The sequence below is a fragment of the Opisthocomus hoazin genome, chromosome Z, assembly GCF_030867145.1.
Source record: "Opisthocomus hoazin isolate bOpiHoa1 chromosome Z, bOpiHoa1.hap1, whole genome shotgun sequence".
NCBI classification, from domain to species: Eukaryota; Metazoa; Chordata; class Aves; order Opisthocomiformes; family Opisthocomidae; genus Opisthocomus; species Opisthocomus hoazin.
The window spans coordinates 56,508,816-56,529,002 of NC_134454.1; the positions used below are offsets into that span (position 1 = coordinate 56,508,816).

Consider the following 20,187-nt stretch of genomic DNA (forward strand, 5'->3'; position numbering starts at 1 on the left):
AACCAGAAGACAGAATAGATAACTAAAAAAGGTAAACAAATGCTTCTCCTCTACATAGTGAAAATTGAGACACGGCTACAAGTTAGTGTCTCCACCCACCCAAAGCAGAGCCACAAGCAAAACTCTGGGCACTCAGCTCTACCTTGGATTTATCGTAATGAAAGGTAAATAAACACGAGTGGAACGCGGGGAGCAGGGGAAGGTGAAACAACACAAGATATAAGAGAAGTGAAGGTTGCTGAAGGCTGTGAACAAGTATTTTTTGGTCAGTAAGAACAAGCACTGCCGCTGAATTAAGCAGGATTAGAATCGCATGAGCAACAGAGAAAAGTATGGCACAATCGCTGACGTGACATAATGGACCCAAGACCAAGGGAAATGCTGATGCAGCTATGTCATTGCTGTTGCAAAAGCATCTTTACCACTGCAACATAAAAAATGCAGCAGGAACACGCCATTTAGATAGAAGACAGACTTTAGAATAGTAAGAGCTTTTCGTACTCGGCATCTCTACGGTTTCCCAAGACTCATTTCTGCCTTTCTGCAGTGATGCCACACATGTACGTCAAGTTGTTCACTACTGTAATCCCATGGGCTGTTCTTCATTACACTTACCTTGCATTGACCTGCATGCACAGCAAATGCTATTTTTAAAAATCTTCATTCCGTCCATCATAGCTGAACTACCAGGCTCAATGGTGAACCTCACAGTCATTACTGCAGGGTCCCGCGCTGGTGCCTCTGCCTTCGCCCTCTCCAGAGCACAACAAAGCCAGCACCCCGTAACAGACCTAGTGACCGCTACCCGCAACTGGAAATCACGGCTCCAAATAAGACAAAGGCTTTTTCTAAAGACTTTCTTGTGAAGAATTGTTTGGTCCTTCACTTCCTATGTAGTGTTTTTCATAACATTACACTCTCCTCACTCCTTAGGTTCAGCTCCCCTACCAGGGGCACAATTTCTTTATCCAATCATCTCCTACACTACCAATGTCAGGCAAAGCAAAATCTGAACCTGACCTAATCTTGTCAATGATGATTAGTCCCATGTTAACTTCTGTGAAAAAAACTGATTGCTTTTATTGATTGCATTAGAGAATTAATGGGTGAAGAGCAGAAGTCATTTTTCCTTTGGAAATCAGTAAACCGGTCTGATGCTGCTTCACATGAAACCTCACTCCTAAACGACATACGAATTAACCTGAACAGGAGCATTGTGACACAGACCCTAGACTGGCTGTCACTGTCACTCTGAAGGCATCATCACCAGTTAAGGGAGCTCAGAAGAGACCAACGTGCAACCCATCTGGTAAGGCGGAGACTCTGCTTGACAGAAAACGTGTGGGATCTGGACAGCTAAGGTGCTAAACCAATAGTGCCCTAAATTGAATAACACTTTTGCACCCCACATGATCAGAGATTACAAGGGCCCTTCCTGATGCAGCTCAATCAAATCTGACCTTTTAGCTCGCACTTCTTTAAACAGAAGTCTTGAATTGTCAGGTTCCAGAGAACCCACTGGTAACCCGCAAGCCTGGAAGAGATCTGGCTTTGTCTGCCCATAAGTCATGGAAATAACCTGGTTTGAAAGCTATGGCATCGCAATCCTTTAAATACTGTTACCATTTCACAAGGTGCATATCTGGACAATGGCTTCTCAATATAAATGCAATAATACATGATCTGATCTTCAATAACAGCAAGCACCTGATAAACTGTATTTTGGAATAGTCACCTTCTACTTCAACACGACAACTTTCAGGTGGAAGCCTGGAGAGGTTGGGAGCTGTCACACTGCATGTTGTTTTGTAAGTGACAATCTCTTGGACTGAATTTATAAGGAGAGTTCAATTTCCAGAATGAAATCAGGTAATTACCAACACGGGAGGAAACTGAAATCTTTAACTCTTCAGCAAGCACCAAGCCTGACACTAGCAATGCCACCCAGTGCCACGGCACGGTCCCAAGTGGCCGGCCCCTCCATATCATCACACTGCAGAACAGACCCAAAGGCACAGCGCTGTTCCATCACCAGTGTAAACCAGGTCCTCGAGGACTCCACGTCTCCCTGCAAATCACTCGGCAGTATTGTTTACAAGATTTGTCCTTACTGTAAAAGACCAGATGATCGTTTCCCTAGAATCTTCTGGTCTCTTGAAAAGCAAGACTCTTTCTGGCCCACCAACCTCACTTACTGCCATGTAACACTCTCACCATACAGTGAAAGGGCTTCCACAGCCACTAAGTTGGCAGGGATGATATATCCATTTATCCGCCCTTTTCTCCCTCAAATCAGTATTAAAAGCAGAGAGAAAGAAAGTTCAGTGGAAGTCAAGTCTGCACAGGGCAAGGAGGCATGGTAAAGACAAATGCCAGCATGCCAGATCCTTTGTAGAAGGACTGATTATCATTCCTCTGAGGCACGCTGCCCAACATCACTGTAGCTGTCATTGTCCACTAAATCAGAGCATTATTCACACTTAAAGACTTCTTTTTTTTCAGGCAGATAACAAGTATATCTCTCAAACATGCAAACCTGTGATCATTAAGGTTACCTACAGCACATGGTACTGTATGCTTAAAGATGATTCACACGAGAAGTCAACAGGATGGACTGTTAACAGAACTCTTTCAGCTAAGCATGCTGTCCGGTTATTTCCCATCTAGGTGTAAAGTTACCAGATAAAGACAGTCAAAGCTGTCTAAAATCCATACCAAAGTATCTGAAAAGCACACTATCAGAAGATGAAATAACAGCTAAAACATAAACTCTGCTATACTCCTTTTACACAAGACACTTTAAGTGAACCATATAAAACCATCTCAAAGTATACTTATTATCTATTTCTGGTCTGGGTATTAGCAGGCAATAATTTATTGTTTTCACTTCAGGATCTCACATCAAAAAAATAGGGAAAATTCCTCAAGATGCTTGATGCACCTTCATCCCAAGCCAAATAATGAAACAAGTGTAAGCGACGGACAGAGAAGCTATATGCGAGATGAGGAAGGACAAACAGAAGGAATTTCTTTCTAAAAAGAATTTATAACACACCAGTTTTGTAAACACAGACCAATGAAAATGCTCCCAGAGCGTGTGTGTAGTGCTGATAGCAGCATTGCCTCAAGGTTGTGTTTTTGGGTAATGGCGACGCGCGGCTTGTCACCAGCGGAAAACTCGGCACCAAGAGCGGTTCCCCCTTCCACGCACAGGGAAGCACACACAGCAAATGGGTTTTAGAGAGGCTGCCCTCAGCCACCATCTGGTTCCCTTACACGCATGCGGATCTTTGGCAGTCTCCGTTTCCCAGACGACTGCCTGTCCACGGGCGAGCTATGGCAGCTGTCTCCAGCCAGAGCTCCAAGGTCCTCCTCCTCCCCTTCCAGCCCCTCTCCACAGCTGCGGATTGCCCCGGGGCTGGCCAGCTGCCCCCGGGGAAGCCACAGGCCAGGTTTTGGAAGGACACAGCGGTAGGACGCAGAGACAGGCGGGAGCCAGGGGCTGGATGCTGGCGTCACCCGGCTGGGACGCGGCTACGACGCAGGGACCGGCAGCTCTCCGTGCGCACGCAGATGGCACCTATAAGCCCTGGGCATCTTCCCCAGGGTCGCTGTGGACAGTTAACAGTCAGTTAAATGAAAGCAAATAACACATATTTTAATAGCGGCTATATGGCACAGGGCTTGATAACAAAACCATATTCACACAGACTTCCTTTCTCCCCTCTTCCTCTTTTCTTTTTTTAATCAAATAATGTACTCCTTACCGGACCATCAGGCTGTATATTAATCCTAGGGCTGTTTTAATAGCACAGGGGAAGGCTAGCAGGCTAAGTGCAAAAACGGCTGGATGCATATGTTTAAGGAAAGTTATTTCTCAAGTTAGATGTTAGTGGCATGTATGAAAGCTCTGTTTATTACAGAATAACATGATAGAAATCTCGATTGAATTTTTAGCATAGTCCCTTAAGCAGACAGCATCACCAGACATCTGATGTTTCATTTTTTTCTAATGGGAATCATAAGCAAGGATACTGTATTCATGGACACAACTGTGAAAACTCTGTGGTTGCTGACAAGTTGCCTGGGACAATCCTGTGGTTGCCTAAACACACTGCTGCCCTGGTTCCACTGCTGCGGAAATTCTCATTCACAGCTTTACCCTTTCTTGACCGCAGCTTTTGTGACCTCTCTCTCACTATTAGCTCAAGCACCAGCCTTCCAGACACTCTGTCACTTCCAGTTTATTCCTAGCGTGTAAAGGAGTGCAATCACAGGACGCAGACAATTCCTTTAGCTTCCGATGCAATTTAGGATCCATGTCAAACATGCCTGCCTTCCCTTAAGAGTCTTCTACTGTCTTGTTTCAGTCCTCTTCAAAGACTGCCTCTGTTTCTTCCCTTCCCCCATCACACGGATGTTCTCTTTTTCCACACACATTTCCATCATACATTAGATTCTTCCCTTTCCCAGGCACAGCCTGGCAAAATTCTTCAGTCTGCAGCTCCCCACACTTGCCACCACCTTTTAATGGACTCTTTCATTACAGAAAAAGGACATATGAACATCCGTATTTGCTAACAAGGTGTTACAATTTGTGAACAAAGTTGCTGGTAAAACCAGTTCAGTACATCTGTCTTTGTAAATCACCCAAGGAAACACCATTTTGCACCTAAGGCTCTACAGAAAACAAAGTTGTCATCCCAGTTAGCTCCTGTTTTCATGATTCAGACTGAGCATTTCACTCCCGTAAATCCTTATCACAGTACTTTGTTACAGACCCCAACGATCTGCTTTAAAAAAAAAAAATGAAGTCTGATGCCATCTAATTTTAACAGATTCTGCACATTTCAATGCATTGCTTCTCAGCTTTCCCTTTCCACCCCCAGCGATCCGGATCAAAGCATCTATGATTTGTTGAATCGGGAACCCGGAAGCACCTTCTCTGACACTCGAATCATTCACTAGTTCCATCTTTTATTTTGGCATTTGCAAAGGTTAGAATGGACATAGTACTCCTGCATTCTTTCCTCAAAGGGGAAAATGGACAACCGTAATGCAAAACCAAGACAGATTGGTTAATTCCACCTTTTTAACAAAACCACAATTAAGAGGACAAATCCTCCTCCCGTTAGAGGGTATTCTGCCCTGAACAGCTTTCAGTGAGGCCACAGCACGACCTGATCAGGCCATCCTATGGGATGAGCAACACGTAAGGCTGCGGTTTTCACAATAAACGGTCTCAATAACATGGGGAGATTCTTTCAGTGCATCTTTTGGAGTTGCTACTAGCTGGAATAAACGGAAGGAGCTCTACAGACCGACGTGCAAGACAAGACCCATTTTCCCACCTACTAATTTCGCTTCTCACCCATCTCCCTCTCTCTCCCTGACACAGTTAATTTGCTACTGCTGAAGGCCCTAACGAGATGCCATCAAGTGATCATACCGTGTCCATTTATACAGGTGGCAGCTGTATATCATTGTTACTGCCCCAGGAAAGCTGAGGCAACGCTCCAGTTTTATTCTAACTGTACAGATTTCATAATGCTCATAAGCATATGCAGTTATGGAAACAATGCTTATATCCATGAACCTTGTCCCTGACCTTCACTCACTAGCTTGTTTGATTTGCTTGGCTCCTTGACATTACAGGGTGACAATTTGGTCTCATTATCCTATCTGTGGCAGACATAGACATAATACAAACAACAGATTAAAGAGTAGGTCAACATTTACGACACCTAAACTCAACATTACATTCTCTTTAAAAAACTTTACAAAGTTAAAACCGTGTTTGCAGTTATATAATTTTAGTGCTTAGTCTCCCTATCCATCAGCAAAGAAAAAACCATATTCCTATAGAGAAATTCAGCTTGTCCGGGTGCCAATGGTGCCTGCAGGTTTTCTCTTTTTCTTGTGTCTGTGTAGGTGTGTGTACGCGTGCACGCGTGCCTGCACACTGGCGCATATATATCCACGCAGCTAAATGTACACAGACACAGACAGCTTCAGTATACACTGAGACAAACAGCTGAAGCTGTAAGACAAGACACTGTGCTTTGGTGAATAACTACTACCTCTAAAAAATAAAACTGCTACTACCAACTGCTACACTCGTGATGGGCAGTAAAAAAACACATTCTTTCCAACAACAACAAAGCAAACAACTTTGTATTTTATGCATAAAAACACTTTGATACTAAAAGAGTAATTTCATGTCAAAGATCCCAGTTCTGATTTTTATCAGTTTCAGTTTTCTCTTATCATAATCTTTAAGACATCTCAAATCATTAAATTCTTAAATTAATTTTTTTTAATGATGAATCAGACTCTCCTTTAAAAAGAATGCCCAGTACATCATTAAAAGAAACTAATGAAGGCAAATGCCTTAGAAGCTTTAACAATCAAAAGAAGACATTTTTGGCTGCAATTAGTATCTTTTTTCAAGATAACTTCTCTTATTAAAATATGTTAATTTACTCTGGTTACAGGTTATCTGAAACCTTCCTAAATGTCTGCTGCTGATTCCAGCTGAAGGCAGTGTAACTTGAACCCAGAAGAATCAAGACCACTTTTTTATTAACTTGAGCCCAAGGCCCTAAATCCCTCAAAATGTTACCCTTCAGGACACATGTTGCCTTTTTTAAACCTGTACCTCTCTACAGTATGGGCTGTAAAAGCACAGCAGTAACACGAGCACATGTCTGTCGTTACAAAGACGGTCTATTCACAGCATCGTCTGACGGAGCACCTTCAGTAACAAGGTGCCCTATTCAGAGATCTAGTTTTTGCAGACACTTGTATGCCAAATTAAAAAAATCTCTGTGATGGTGGGTTTAATGAGGTACTTTGTTATTCTCTGTAATAAAAATTAAAAGAGAGAGACAGAATTCTTCAGCTTAATTGCCACATCTGTTATGAGGCACTTTAGTGTGATTGACTGGAGTGTGTGTGTCAGAGACCGTGCCAGAAAACGGGCAAACTTCGTAAGCAGACTTACAACTTCTAGACCAACTGGCACGAGCAGCATCTCTGTCACAACTTCTGCTGCTGCTCAGCTAAAACTACAGGAACTTTGGCCTTGGTTCAGTCGTTCATTAAAAATAAAACCTAGTACTGCGAATTGTGCATGGGGTTTTTTAAAGGGAAATTAACAGTAATAAAGACTGCGACCGAGCAGAGGAAAGGAAAGTCCACCTGTGAGGCAGAGGTCGGAGGAGCCACCCTGAGGGACCACATGCTGCCAGGAGGGAGTGCATCCCCCCTCCTGCCCACGGCCGTGTGCTGGGCGCTGCCGACAACCGACTTTTGATGACTTAAAACTCAGCTTCACAATCACGACACCTGGCAAGAACTCCACACTTGGGCTGGCCAATAACTGTTATTGCACTGTTTTTACTACCAGCTGATCTTCTTTTGGCTCTAAAAACCAAGCTCGTAGTACCTAACAGGCCTGACACAGCAAAACGACTCTGAGCTAGCACACACTTTCTCCCTCGACTAACTGCTTATTTCCAATTTCACACAGACTTTCTACTAAGAGCACAGAAATGTATGCTGCTATTGTCAGCAAGGAAGATGGACAGGCCAGCTGCCATACTGCTTAAAATTACTTCTTTTCATCCATTTCATCCAGCAAGGAGCAAGGGATTACTTGACCTTCCTCACCGATTTTCTGTGCTGCTCTAGAGAGTGTGAAGAAAGGTAAGAATGCGTAGAAGAGCAACAAAAACTGTACCGATATCCATTGCATCCGCTCCTGAAAGGCAGAAGGATGCCCTTACGTTGAAAGCTAAAGTAACGCTGTCCACCACGGGCTGGGGCATGCGACAGGCACTTCGTCTGACCCAGCCCATCAGCTGCCTGGCAAATTGATCCCTGAATAAATCTTTCTTCTCTTTGGAGGGCAGACTGGGACACTCCGATTCCCTCTCTCCGGGAGAGCAAGCGACCGTTTTTTGGGAAGAGTCTCCCCTGACGGGCGAGATGAGCCGGGGCAGATGCTCTCTGTCACCGTCTGAAGGTCTTTGTTGTCCTCTCAGGAGCCCACGGCTGCTTCATGCTGCGAGTGGTTCCAGAAAGTTTCCGCGTGCCTCTCTTTCGGGTCATGTGCCTTTTCCAAGTACCTGATCCCCCTCAACCTCTTCAATTCAGCAAAAAACAGGATTCACTTACTCAAGCACACTTTTTTTTAGGTATTTGTTATGTAATAACATTGTATAAAGTATTTTTACCAATGTACCTCCCAGTAAGATCTACACCACTTCTTCTAACGCTGTAAGGCTTTTTGTTCTTAAGGCTACTCTCAATAACCACACTGTATATGGAAAGTATTTAGAACTCCTGTCTAAAAGTTTTATCTCATTTCAGAAAGCAAGTCAACAGCAGAGCTGGAAACAGAATCTGGGTCTGCTAGTCCCCATTTTCAGCCTACCCTTAGGATGTACACCTCCAGTTCAGTGCTTTGCCTCAGTCGCAATAACATGCCTACAGCGCTCACTGTGAATGTAGCATGAAAACCATGAAACACAGACTTCTGGGTCCTGGTTATTTACAAAGGAATCACCACACACAGTATCACAACTGAGAGAATTTTTAACAGATTTGGGTCGCCTCTGAAAAGGCCAATAATGCCCCCTTGTCTGTCTGCTTTTTCGTTTCTTTATTTTTCCCATTGGTATTCTTGTTGCAAACCGCAATGAAGGAAAACCCACACACATGCCTAAGACAAAACCTCAATGTACTAAAACTTTGGTATTTCCCTGGAGATAGGCAATACAACAGAAAGCTGGGTAATTTTTGGAAGTGTAAGTGAGACACTCCCACAGGAGAAGAGGAGGAATCTTGAAGTACATCCTAGGATTCAGCCTCCAGAGATGTTTCTGAATGCCACTAGACACATTTGGCGTGACTGCAACGGATCTCTACTTCATTCCAGAAACTTTCTACTGAAGACCAAGAGGCGGCAACCTCAGACTTTTTTTACTTCTTCTCTCACTGCTAGACGAGAAAGAGCATTTCCTCCCTGCATCCCAGCGCTACTTTAGCAAACCAAAGCAAGTCAAATAAAAATCTGTTTTCTGAAGTTGAGCCACTGTCAAAACAAAAACCGACTTGTTAAAGGGTGTGGTACACACAGAAAGGTTGACAGTCTGCAAAGAGACAAAAAAATTTTTCTGTATGTTAGTAGCGCAGACCAGAACCCCAAATAACTGCATCCTTTGAGGTTCACTTACCAAGAACGCATATCCTGGCTGTCGTTACTCATACATAACGCAAACTGGCACAAAGTAGTGTTTAGCAAAAAAGAATCGAGTGTATCTTAAAAGTGCATTAAAGTTGCAGAGGAACAATATTGTTCCAGAGGTGAGATTAAGTCTCCCAGCCCTCTGAAATGGGTTATGGGGATGGAAAAATCTACTGACAGCAGCGGGGATACTTCAAGCAAGGCAGCCTCTCTCTTGCTGTGTTTTTATTTTTCAACAACTTCTCACCCAATCTTCTTATTCAAAGATTAAAAATGCACTCTTTTGTGGGTTCAGGGTTTCAACAACTTCCCTGCAACTAGTGGAACTCACTTCTACTCAGTACCATCTTCTTCTGTCTGAAAGTCATGAAGTCCCGTGGCACACCTGCGTAGCAGTATGCACAACATGCAGCGCCTTTAATCCAAAACAACCCTGATGAGCACTAATACTGCTACACATTCTCAGCAGAGTCCACTACAGAGCTGGCAATTCAGCTTTTTTGTAAAAGAAAATATCATAATCTGTTAAAAGAGGCCAGTTGCTCTGGATTTGGTGGAGACAGCTTTAGGGTACCTGCATGACCCAGACGTGCGTGGGTGTTCACAGATCCTACAACGCACTACTTGGATGATGCACAACCATGTTCGTGCACCTCAGCTCAATCACTCTGAAAGTCCACTGATTTCACTTGAGTTATTCCTGGTTTACCCAATGCAAGTAAGAAAAATCAGGGTCTCAGCCTCTGTGCTCTTATGACTTTTATTTTAAAAGAAATGAAACTAGCTAAAATTAATTTATAAAAAGAAAATACAGCACATTCCTTGCACACAGCTAAAGTCTTCATGAAATCTACCCCTCAATTTAAAATACACATTTGACTCTCACTGGCAAGCACACTTCAGAAACAGTTGTTATTTACAATATCAGCCTGGGGGGAAAAAAAGAAAGAAGAAAAAAAAAAAAAAAAAAGATTAAAAGATCGAGTTACTTTCCACTTCCAAACAAGCCCGGCCACAGCTGTACATCAGCTTCCGAGCAACTGCTCAACAAACACACAACAGGGCTTCTGTCTTCCTGACGGGGGTCTGCTCGGGTCACCCGCGTGTGGCGTGGTCAGAGCAGCAGCCGCGGGTCCAACGCGCCGCGGGCGAACGCCCCCTCCGGGGCCCTGCGCTGCCCAAGCCATGTCTGATGATAACACGATGTTATGTCTGATAATACGATGCTGAGAAACTGCATGGCGTTACGTACTTTTTCTTTCCTACGGGCCATGTCAGGAAGACAACGCCCAGCACAGAGCAGGGGCAGCAGCTGTCCAGCCACAGATGCCCGGACCTTCGTCATGGCAGGAAAAAAAATCAGTGTCTTAACTGGCACTCTGTTGCATGAAAAGCAATCACGTGGTTAATAAAAAACCACTGCAATAAATAAATAAAACAAAATAACAAGAATAATGGTGCACTGCAGCCAGTGAAACGCCTCTCAGCTGCGGTGCTTCAGAAACTCCCACCAAAGGGCAGAGCAGCGAGGGAACAGCGGCACCAGGCATTCTCCTGCCTCTCGCCCGTGCTCTCCAGCCAACACGCAGCCCATGCGGATGTGAATATCAACGACTTCTCCGCCGCTTCACCGCTGCCGCTCTGAGGAGCGCGGCCTTTCTCCGGGAGAAGGGTCTGTGAGGCAGCAGCAAAGGACACGCACGCCGTCTCCGACGGCAGAACCGCCCAGGGTCTGTGGGCATCCGCCCACTCGCCCTCACAGAGCAGCACGCCAGCAGCGGCTCCGGAAGCAGCATGGCAAAGTCAGGGGCTGACAGGACAAAGGCACAAATGGGACTGCCACTTCTGAGTTCACAAAAACTCTGTTTAGACTTCAGCATCTGTTTATTCCTACTACAATCATCTATTATCTCCTACAAAAGTAAAAACCAGTCTAGAGAGGATATAAACTGAGACTCATTGGACACAGCTGATAAATCTCCTTCACATCTTTCTACAAAATCTTCTTGAGGTGTTTAGATTCCTGAAAGTCTCCTAGCTGTGTGATACATTTCACAAGATTCAAAGTTCCCGTATTTTGATGTCACCAAATACAGTAATTTGGATACTTCCAAAGCATCAGAAAATGCCAAAAAGATGAGAGGAGCTGACAACATCAACAGGATCGTTGAGAGCTCACACCATGCAAGATAGCAACACCTATACCAAACTGTTATCTAGCGGGCAGGAATCCAACAGCACCCTCTCTGCATTAAGCCCTACCCATAATTTTCAAAATACTTACTCAAATGTCCTTGTCTTTTGTGGCTCCAAAACCACACATGGTACAGGCGGATGCAATGCAAGCAGTAAAGCACACCTGACTTCATTTGTACAAACCCAAACATTAGCATTCAGAAGTAATAATTTCCTTTCACGGAGTAAAAGGGCCACACAAGAGATGGGACTTCAGATTTGGAGAGGCGGTTTGCTTTGCTGTCTTCAGGAGACAGACAACATGCTGTTCCACGCGCTTTTGGGACATCCACAGTCACATTATACTTGAAGAGCTTCTTACGCACAAAAAAGTAGTTATATGGATAATTAAAATCCACTGCTGCCATGAGGCTGTGCAGTGAGGCATGAACATCCTTTAATGGCAGCACATACAGAGACCACAAGAACCATCTCCACAGTGCTTGCAAGAGAAAAGTGAATCCTAGCTCCTACACGGTCTAGCACCCTTCTAACACAGTTTAAAGAAACTTTTAAGTGCCAGTCCTTTTCTTGAGGACTGTTTGAACAAAAACACTGTGTCTAGCCCAGCTTTGCCCTCAGCAAGCATTTATTCACCTGACTTGCCAAGACAGATCACTGAATTTCTTGGACTGACAGCTCAGTGTCCCTCTGACACCAGCTGGACTATATCCTCAGTATTTCTATCAAAAACATCACACAGGGTAAACACCAGAGGAAGAAGCTGTTCATGGCTGGAATGCCAATCTTGCTCCCCAAAACCAAACACCTCCCATTTTTCTCCTAGGAGCAGCGAGACTCTTCAAGAACACTAAGGTTAAAGAGAGAAGCAACCACCACCAAAAAAACATCCAAAACTGGCTGGGATTTTTACTGACATGTAAAATCCAGACAAAATCCTAGTTTTGATCCTCAACCGCTAGCAAGCTGGCATAAAAAGGAATTTGTGAGCAAATGTGCCAAGTTCATAGAGAGCCTGTAACAATTCCCAAGAGCCGTCTTTTCAGAGCGCGGGGGGTGAGTGCAGGTGCTGCACCCAGCAGGACTGAGCTTGGCCCTTCGCTGGTGCAGGCAGGAGTAAAAGAATCATCAGCCCTTCAGGCACTTGTGTATTTAAATAAAACTACCAATACGCCACGCTTCTTGGTTTATCATTTGCACCTCAAACACAAAAACCAGCCTGACCATCTTCAGATTAATTCTTGATGACACAAAACTCTTAATGTAGGCATACGTAATTTTGGTGATCGTCTCTCCCGAAAGTATAGACGAGAAGCCCTCCAAAGAAAAGCCTAATTACGGAGAACTGAATAAATAAAAAGATGAATTATTTAATACTAGTCTGTCACCAGTTGCAAAAAATGCTTTCTGTTCCTCTTTGCACTTCAAAAGCTTCTCTAAAGTAAAATATTCACTAGGAAAGTGTAAACAAAGTAGGGAAAATGCATCAGTATAAACAAAACACAACTGTAGAATATAAAATCGTTTTATATTTTGAATTTCTGTATTCAGAAAGTGTAACATGAAGAGCAAAATGAAAAAGCATATCTGAACCTTGCATGAAGTTAAAGAAATTGAACTCATGGTGCTTTGTTTTTATACCAGTCTCAGTACACCAACAAACAGGCAAAGACTGCTCTGGAAATTAGGTGTTCCCCTTAAGCTAACTGTTTAGGAGCAAACACCATTCAAAAGCAAACACTTGTTTAATAAGGTCCTCAATGAGAATTAAAAAAAAATAGTAAAAGAGGGGGAAAGAAAAAGGGGGAGAGAAAAAGGGGGAGAGAAAGTAACGTAGAGCAGTAGCTGGGGAATGAGGCCAGAGCGCCCTTGCCGGGTGTGATCACCCACAACTCCAGCCACTATCGGGTGCCACCTCCTGTGCGCTGGAGAAGACAATCCAGCCCTCAGGGCTGCAAGGCGAAACAGTTGTTTTTAAACAAATACATTTCTAATTGAAGAGCTTTCCACTCCAGCTGCTGTATCCTATTTTTTAAGTAGATTTACAACGGCTGACGCAAGAATGCTGCCTTTGGGGCCGAGACTGCCACAGCTTACAAGTTGTCAGGAACACTTCTTCATGTGTCAAGTGCTCTGATTTCTGCCAGTGGTCTTGAGTCCTCTGAAGAGGGTTTATAAGTCACCAAACAAACGCTCCCCACAAACACACATAACTATTATTTGTGCCTAAGTTCCAGTGATCACAACATGTGTGTGTCAACAGCAGTGTGGTTCAAAATTTTGTCAGCGCTTTAGAGGAAGCTAAGAACCAGTTAGACATGCTCAAAAGCACGCTGCAGGAAGCAGTCCTGTAGCACAGAGCAAAGGAACTGGAAGATCTGCTTGGCCTGCTGGCACGCTCTGACTTACTCCCACCACGTCTGTCCTTAGTGCTACGTTACATGCCTTCTGCCGATTTCTGACAGCAACTTCCGAAAATACACAAACAAATCAACGACATCATTTTGTTCGTACAACTGAACCGGACCCTGGTGCGCGCACACACACACACGTGTGCACACACACACGCGTGCACATGTCGTCTTCTTTTTCAGCATGCAAGTTCTTCCAGTTCTTCACGTTCTCGGGGTGACCCAGCGCAGTCTGACTGCTGGCTTTGGAAGGACCTGACGCCAGCCAGCCGCGCACAATGGCCTCTCTGTCCGGCCGTCACATGAACAGCGTTGCGTTACAGCCATTGTCACTCCAGGCTCAAACTGCAAGGCGTGCTTTCACACAAAATGCTCACTTTGGGAGCTCTTTCTGGCAGAGCCCTGTGATCGAAAGGGCTCCTCTTTCGCTCCTCTTTAGTTAATCAGTTCCGCAGTGACAAAATTTTAAAAGTCAGAACTCCAAAGGTCTCAACTGGTTTTGAAGCTGCTCTATGGGTCAGAGGAAAAAAGAGGCAGGTAATATAAAATAGTCATCATCTAAATCACTGCGTGTGAGTCAACACCAAGTCAAGTGTTCAGCAACACGGTTAATAAAAAAAACAGACTGCCATAGTACAGAAAGTCTGAGTGAAACCAACAACAGTGAAAATGTAGAAATAAGTTTGATTTAGTTCACCTCTGCAGTATGTGAGGTCCAAAGGATACCGCCATGGTAGCGGCATCTCCCCAGCACCCAGTTTAGGAGAAGACAAGCACAGCATCGCAGCTGCAAAGTCCTCCCCTCTGTCCCACCAGCCAGCAACCTCGCTGCTCCCGCCTGCGTCTGCCATACCCTGCAGCCCTGATCTCCACGTAAGAACCACGAACGGTCAAAACCGCACGTCAGAATGAGAGCGCAGCACGCAGCTTCCCCCAGCACACGCCGGCTCCCCGCCGAAGCGAGCTGGAGAGCTCTCCAGCAGCTCCCGCACCCGGTGCTGGCACGACAGCGGGGCTGCGCGGCACTGCCAGCATCACCACGAACCATGATTGAGGATCTCATCACGACTCTTTCCAAGTCCCTTGACAGCAGGGTGTTTTGTTCCATGTAACAGCTGGGGATGGGAAAAATCCCAAGTCAAAGTTACCCCCACCTTGAACATTTTTCTCCTGTACTTCAGAAAAATGTCTGCCAGATAAAATCAAAACATTTCCACAAGACAAAGATGAGTAGCTTACCAGGTGACAATATTATTACTTGCTGTGTAAATCCTTTAAATTCACCACGTACCCAGAAAAAGTCCTGAAAAGTAGATAAACAAGATTTCTGTGTAGGAGAAGCTTCAAAAGATGCCATGAACACGCTGCACTCACTGAGACCCTGCACAGATTTCTTTGTTTTCATTAATGAAAAATATTCTCACGGGGCTAAGGCCAAAATATGTTAAGAACGACATCCTCCTGCCCTTACTATCTCTCTGAATCATTCTGCACTGCACATACTTGTCTCATGCAGTTACTTATGGAACACCGCGCTGCTCACTTTGAAGTTGGCTTACAGGATCTGCCCTTGAAGAAGAAAGGTGTGATGCGGCAAGAACTCACAGCATACTGCTTGCAGTGTACAGAAAATCTTACAAAGCAACGGCTTCTTTCCAAAAGAAGCAGCAGTGTGCACGCAACAACAAACTAGCAGCTTGCTTGTCGTTTTCTGCTCAGTTCACTTCCCTTTCCTTTGCAGTCCCTCAACGTAAGGTACCTTCTTGTAAACTCTGGTTTTGTATTCCACCCTGCTACTGCTCATAAGCGTGTCAGTCGCCCTAAACATGCACTATTGCTCTCTTGATCATTTTTTCTTTCCTGAGCAGCCCCGACCAGCCCTCCCTCTTCCCTACATCCTCTGCCACTGCTTCAAGCACACCCTCCCAGACCAGCACTACCCATGAGAGAAACCACCAGGCTGCGTCAGGACTCCCAGCCTCCTGCCTGGAAAACGTCACCCACACCACAAAACCCTGTTGTTCTTCTCTTGTCCAGACTGACAAACCCACCCTCTGCATCACCCTAAGGTTAGACTTCTCCGAGCCTCCCCTTGCCTTTCACAGTCTCTTCCCATGCCAGACATTTCTCGTACTCAACAAGACGCTGACCCCTTCTTTGGCAGGGCCACAGTACCCGCCCTCACTGGTAACATACTGGAGTTTCAGAGAAGTAGTTCTACACTGTCTCCTACTGGAAGACTCTTAACCTGAAAAAGAGCTATCATTAATCCCTTTAAACATTTTAATTTCCATTATTTTTTATGAATAATAATAGGACTGGCTTGACAGCTGTTTTCATTATTTCATTGTCCTTCCTTATTTCCTATTGTCTTTTGTCTTAAATTTTACATTATAAAAGGCAAGATCATTTTTGCTTGTTTTTGTGCTGTTGTACAGCTCCTGTGACTGGAGTGGTGGGACACTAGAGCCATACAACCTACAGCTGTTGGTGCTAGTGTTTCTATCTTAAATATGAGACACATTAATACGAAGCCTTTATATTCAAGTTTCTTTACGAGCATTAACTTGCACCTCTGTGTGTTCAAGAAAAGTAATTTGGTAGGCTTAGAAGAGTGTTCTTTTACAGCAGCAGTAAAAAGACTAAATTCCTTTCATGAGGTCACACAATAAGTCAGTGTCAAAGTTAAAGTTATGCTGTCTGCTTCCCAATGTATATTCTTCTGTTGTCTTGCACATCGCAAGGGTTCAGGATCAGTACCTCCTTGCTGAGTATGGGCTAATTTCTCTGACAATCAGGTACAAAACACAGATAAAACATGAAGAGCTGGCTCTCTACATTTTAATATAAACCCTATGTGTACATCCAAAGGCATGAACCACAAATCCTTACACAAGCAAAACATCAATTAAAGACCAGACGATTTGAATGGGTTAATTAACAAGAACGCTGACACAATCAATAAAGCTATTCTAGTAAATCCAATCCATCCTCAGAATACTACTCCTATTTTTCTGACAGATGGCTTTAGATGATACATATTCTTTTCATATGAACATTTGAAATATCAAGACACAGATTCTTCTCATAGATGAAAAAATAACACAGTTATATCTAAGTTCACGATATGCTGATTCTAGCTTATGTTTCAAATCTTCAAAGGGGAATATGAGTACCAATTACTGGGAAACTCATCTCTTAAAACTAAAAATCAGGCTCAAATTCCACTGCTGACAGTGAGTCGGTAACGTAACTACTATAAAGTGAAATCTGGTGCCACTGGCATCATTCATCAAGGAAGACACTGCTTAATGGGAACAAGCATGCAAGAACTTTGACTGTAATTCCACTATACCATTCTACTCCACACCTAAAGATAGGCTTACAGAGGATTTTCACTGCTCTATTTCACTGTTCCTTTTAAAAAATTAATATACTGGATAACATCCACGTTGTGGTTTTCTCTATGGAAGAATCAACATATCTTTGTTCTGACTAAAATTGTAGCACATATGCAAAGAATCTGGGGGTTTTTAATCCCTTCCTCAAGAGCCACTTACTTCCCCTAATGAGAAGAAGCGTAAATGCCTAGGCAAGAAAAAGGTACACAGAGACTTGGTGCAAAACTCCTGCCAAGTGATCTGAATATAAATTCCAGGGATCCTTACCAGCTGCAGTCAAAAGCCCACTCCAAACTCTGCTAGATGTTAATCAAACCTAAGTACGTTAATGCACAGTTCCCATGTTCTTTGCATAGATGAGTTAACTGCTTTTGTTCAACCGTGTTCGCTTCCCTAGGTGTATGTCCCCATACAGCAGAACACATCCTTTTGTGGAAAGTGGCGCTTTGAGAGTCACTGCAAGACTGTTCACTGGGTCAAACTCTTCTGTTCACGCAGAGGGCAGGAACAGCTCATTCCACATGGCAGCCCCCAGGCAGGTCCTCCCGGTGCCCACCCTGCGAGGGCACAATCCCACACCCCCAGTCGCATCTAAAGTGTTGGCACCAGCCACGCATATTTCAGCTGCAGCAGCTAAATGGTAAAATCCGCGGTACACAAAGGGCTAAAGCCTCACGCTATTCCGGCAAAGGCAGTGCTCCTTCAGCCAGCCGGGGCTGTCTGCGGGGAGCCAGAGCCAGCACTCGCAGCCCTGCCTCCGGAGAACAGTGCAGACTCTGGGCCGTTTTCACCGTCTCATACTCACAACAGGGCAACTCTGACAAGTGACTTCCAGGGCAATTGCACAGATACAATCCGCTTACTTCACACACGTCACTGAGGAGACAGCAGCTGAGAAGGTTTTTGCAAGACAGACTGTAACCAGTTAGCGAGCCACAGAAAATTCAGTGCCAGGCCTGTGAACTGCTCATCTTCTAGCAGAGACTTGTAACACTCCACACTTACAACTGCACCATCTTAAGAAGCCAAACGCAAAACCATGCTGACTCCACAGCATATTAACAATGGGCACTAACATGACGCAACTGATCGACCTCTTGTGGGAGTAATACGCATCTAAATTTCACTGTATGACACGCCCACGTGGTGATTACAGTTGTCTGTGTAAGAAAAATTAAATAAATTTTACTAGATAAGGTCCCATGTTTTGATGTTGTGCAGGTGCATGAGTTATATCAGCCAACAAGTCGAAACTTGGGCCGAAACTACGTTGTTTGTCCAGCTTATTAAAAATCTGGAGCACATGTGCCCAGCTGGCCTTTCTGACTTGAGACGGAAAATAAAAATAGGCTTCCTGATACCATTTCATTTGCAGGGCCGCTGGGTAGCAAGCGATACAGATAATTCGGCCACCCAGGCTGTTATTTTCCTAAATTCTGTCTCCAGCTCAGACAGTTGCACACCCCGCCCTGCGCTTCAAGAATGCCGCGCATACCTCATTGCGTATGCTTTGCTCCCTGTATTGTGTTCTTGGGCACAAACCCCATTTCGGGGTGTGGACAGGGAAACTGAGGCCTGAAGCCAGCTTTCAGTTTCAGCCCCGCATCAGACAGGCTGCTCAGTCAAAGCATCTCAGACTTTCCAGCTTAGGTCTGCAGCTTATCTGCTGGGAAACAAATGTCACTCTCCAGGCTCGGCTTTTTGGTTTTTTTGTTCTTCCAAGTTGCTGGATAAAAACATTTTTCCTAAACAGAGTCGTTATGTTAAGCTGCTTTCCACAGTGCCGCTGCCAGAGCTCGGTTACAAACCTGAGAAAGCACGCCGTGAAACGTCTTCAGTACTGACAGTACCTTCCAAGCCGAGCTTTCAAACTTGCTCTATAATCAAAAGTTGGTACTTGAGAAAAAATTCGAAGCCGTACGCAACTCTGAGAAATGCGTGGCTGTTTCGACTGCATTTAGGGACCCTGTGACTGGCAGCGACACTGAAGTAATTCGTAGGGTTACAAAAAGCCCTGCATTCCCAGCTCGTTCTCGGAAAAGCAGCTGCTTGCTCTTGCCAACTGATTCACGCCTGCACTCCCAGACAGAGCCCCCTTCTTGGCTGGAACGCGAAACGGGAAATATTTACACTACTGTGGCCGTCGCCAGAAGAAAATCTGTACCGGACACCGCGCAACCGAGAGCGTCTGTAGGCAGCTTCTGCTGAAGGACGGAGGCTGGAACGCAGACGCGTTATTAAGCAGATGTGCGTTTCGGCGCGCAGGTCACACACACGCACGCCCCGCACCCCGCACGCCCCAGCGCGTGCCCTCGCCTTCCACAACGCGCGGCAGCCTTTGGAACGCACCGTCCCCGGCGGGCCAGCCCGCACGCCGCCCCGACGGCACCTCCGCCCGGGGCAACCCCCGCTCCGCGTCCCGCCGCCCCCCGGGCCGCCGCCGCGCTGCTCCGCCGCACCTGCGGGTCCGGTCGGGACGGGACGGGTCCCTCCTACCTGTCCCGCGGGCGCCCTCCCCGTCCGGCCGGGAGCCGGGAGCCGCCGCCGGGAGCCGCCGCTGCCGCCGGGCGAGGGGCGGGCTGTGCGGCGGGGCCGGCGGGGCGCAGCCCCTCCTCCGCCTGCCCTGGGCCCCGCCCCCGGCTCCGGGCGCGCCCCCGGCCACGCCCCCGCCGCCCCGAGGCAGCCTCCCGCCGTCACGAAATCAAATGTTAGGACCAGCGGGTCCCTCGGGAGAGCCGGATGGCGGGGAGGAGGAGCGAGCTTGCTCTGACCTCCAGGCTGGATGATGAGGAACCGCTAAGAAGCAGCACTGAGATGGCAAACACGAAAATAGAAATGAAGGCTTTCGGGGTGATTCAAATTAGGTACCCTAACGACAGCCACATTTCAGATTAGCCAAGCACGAGGTCCTGTTTGTTGTAGCACAACA

At 45.5% G+C, this 20,187-nt stretch overlaps 1 protein-coding gene across 2 annotated transcripts in view; it reads right to left on the bottom strand.

The window, feature by feature from the left end:
- Nucleotides 1-19,825, bottom strand: part of MEGF10 (multiple EGF like domains 10) — a 98,664-nt gene extending 78,839 nt beyond the window's left edge. The window contains exon 1 of one of the 2 annotated variants that reach the window (XM_075411005.1): nt 19,755-19,825. The gene's annotated coding sequence lies outside the window, so the exon portion shown is untranslated. Of the gene's footprint in view, nt 1-19,717 lie in introns of both variants that reach the window. The other variant, XM_075411006.1, reaches the window with a different exon arrangement.
- Between the last annotated feature and the right edge of the window lie 362 nt (nt 19,826-20,187).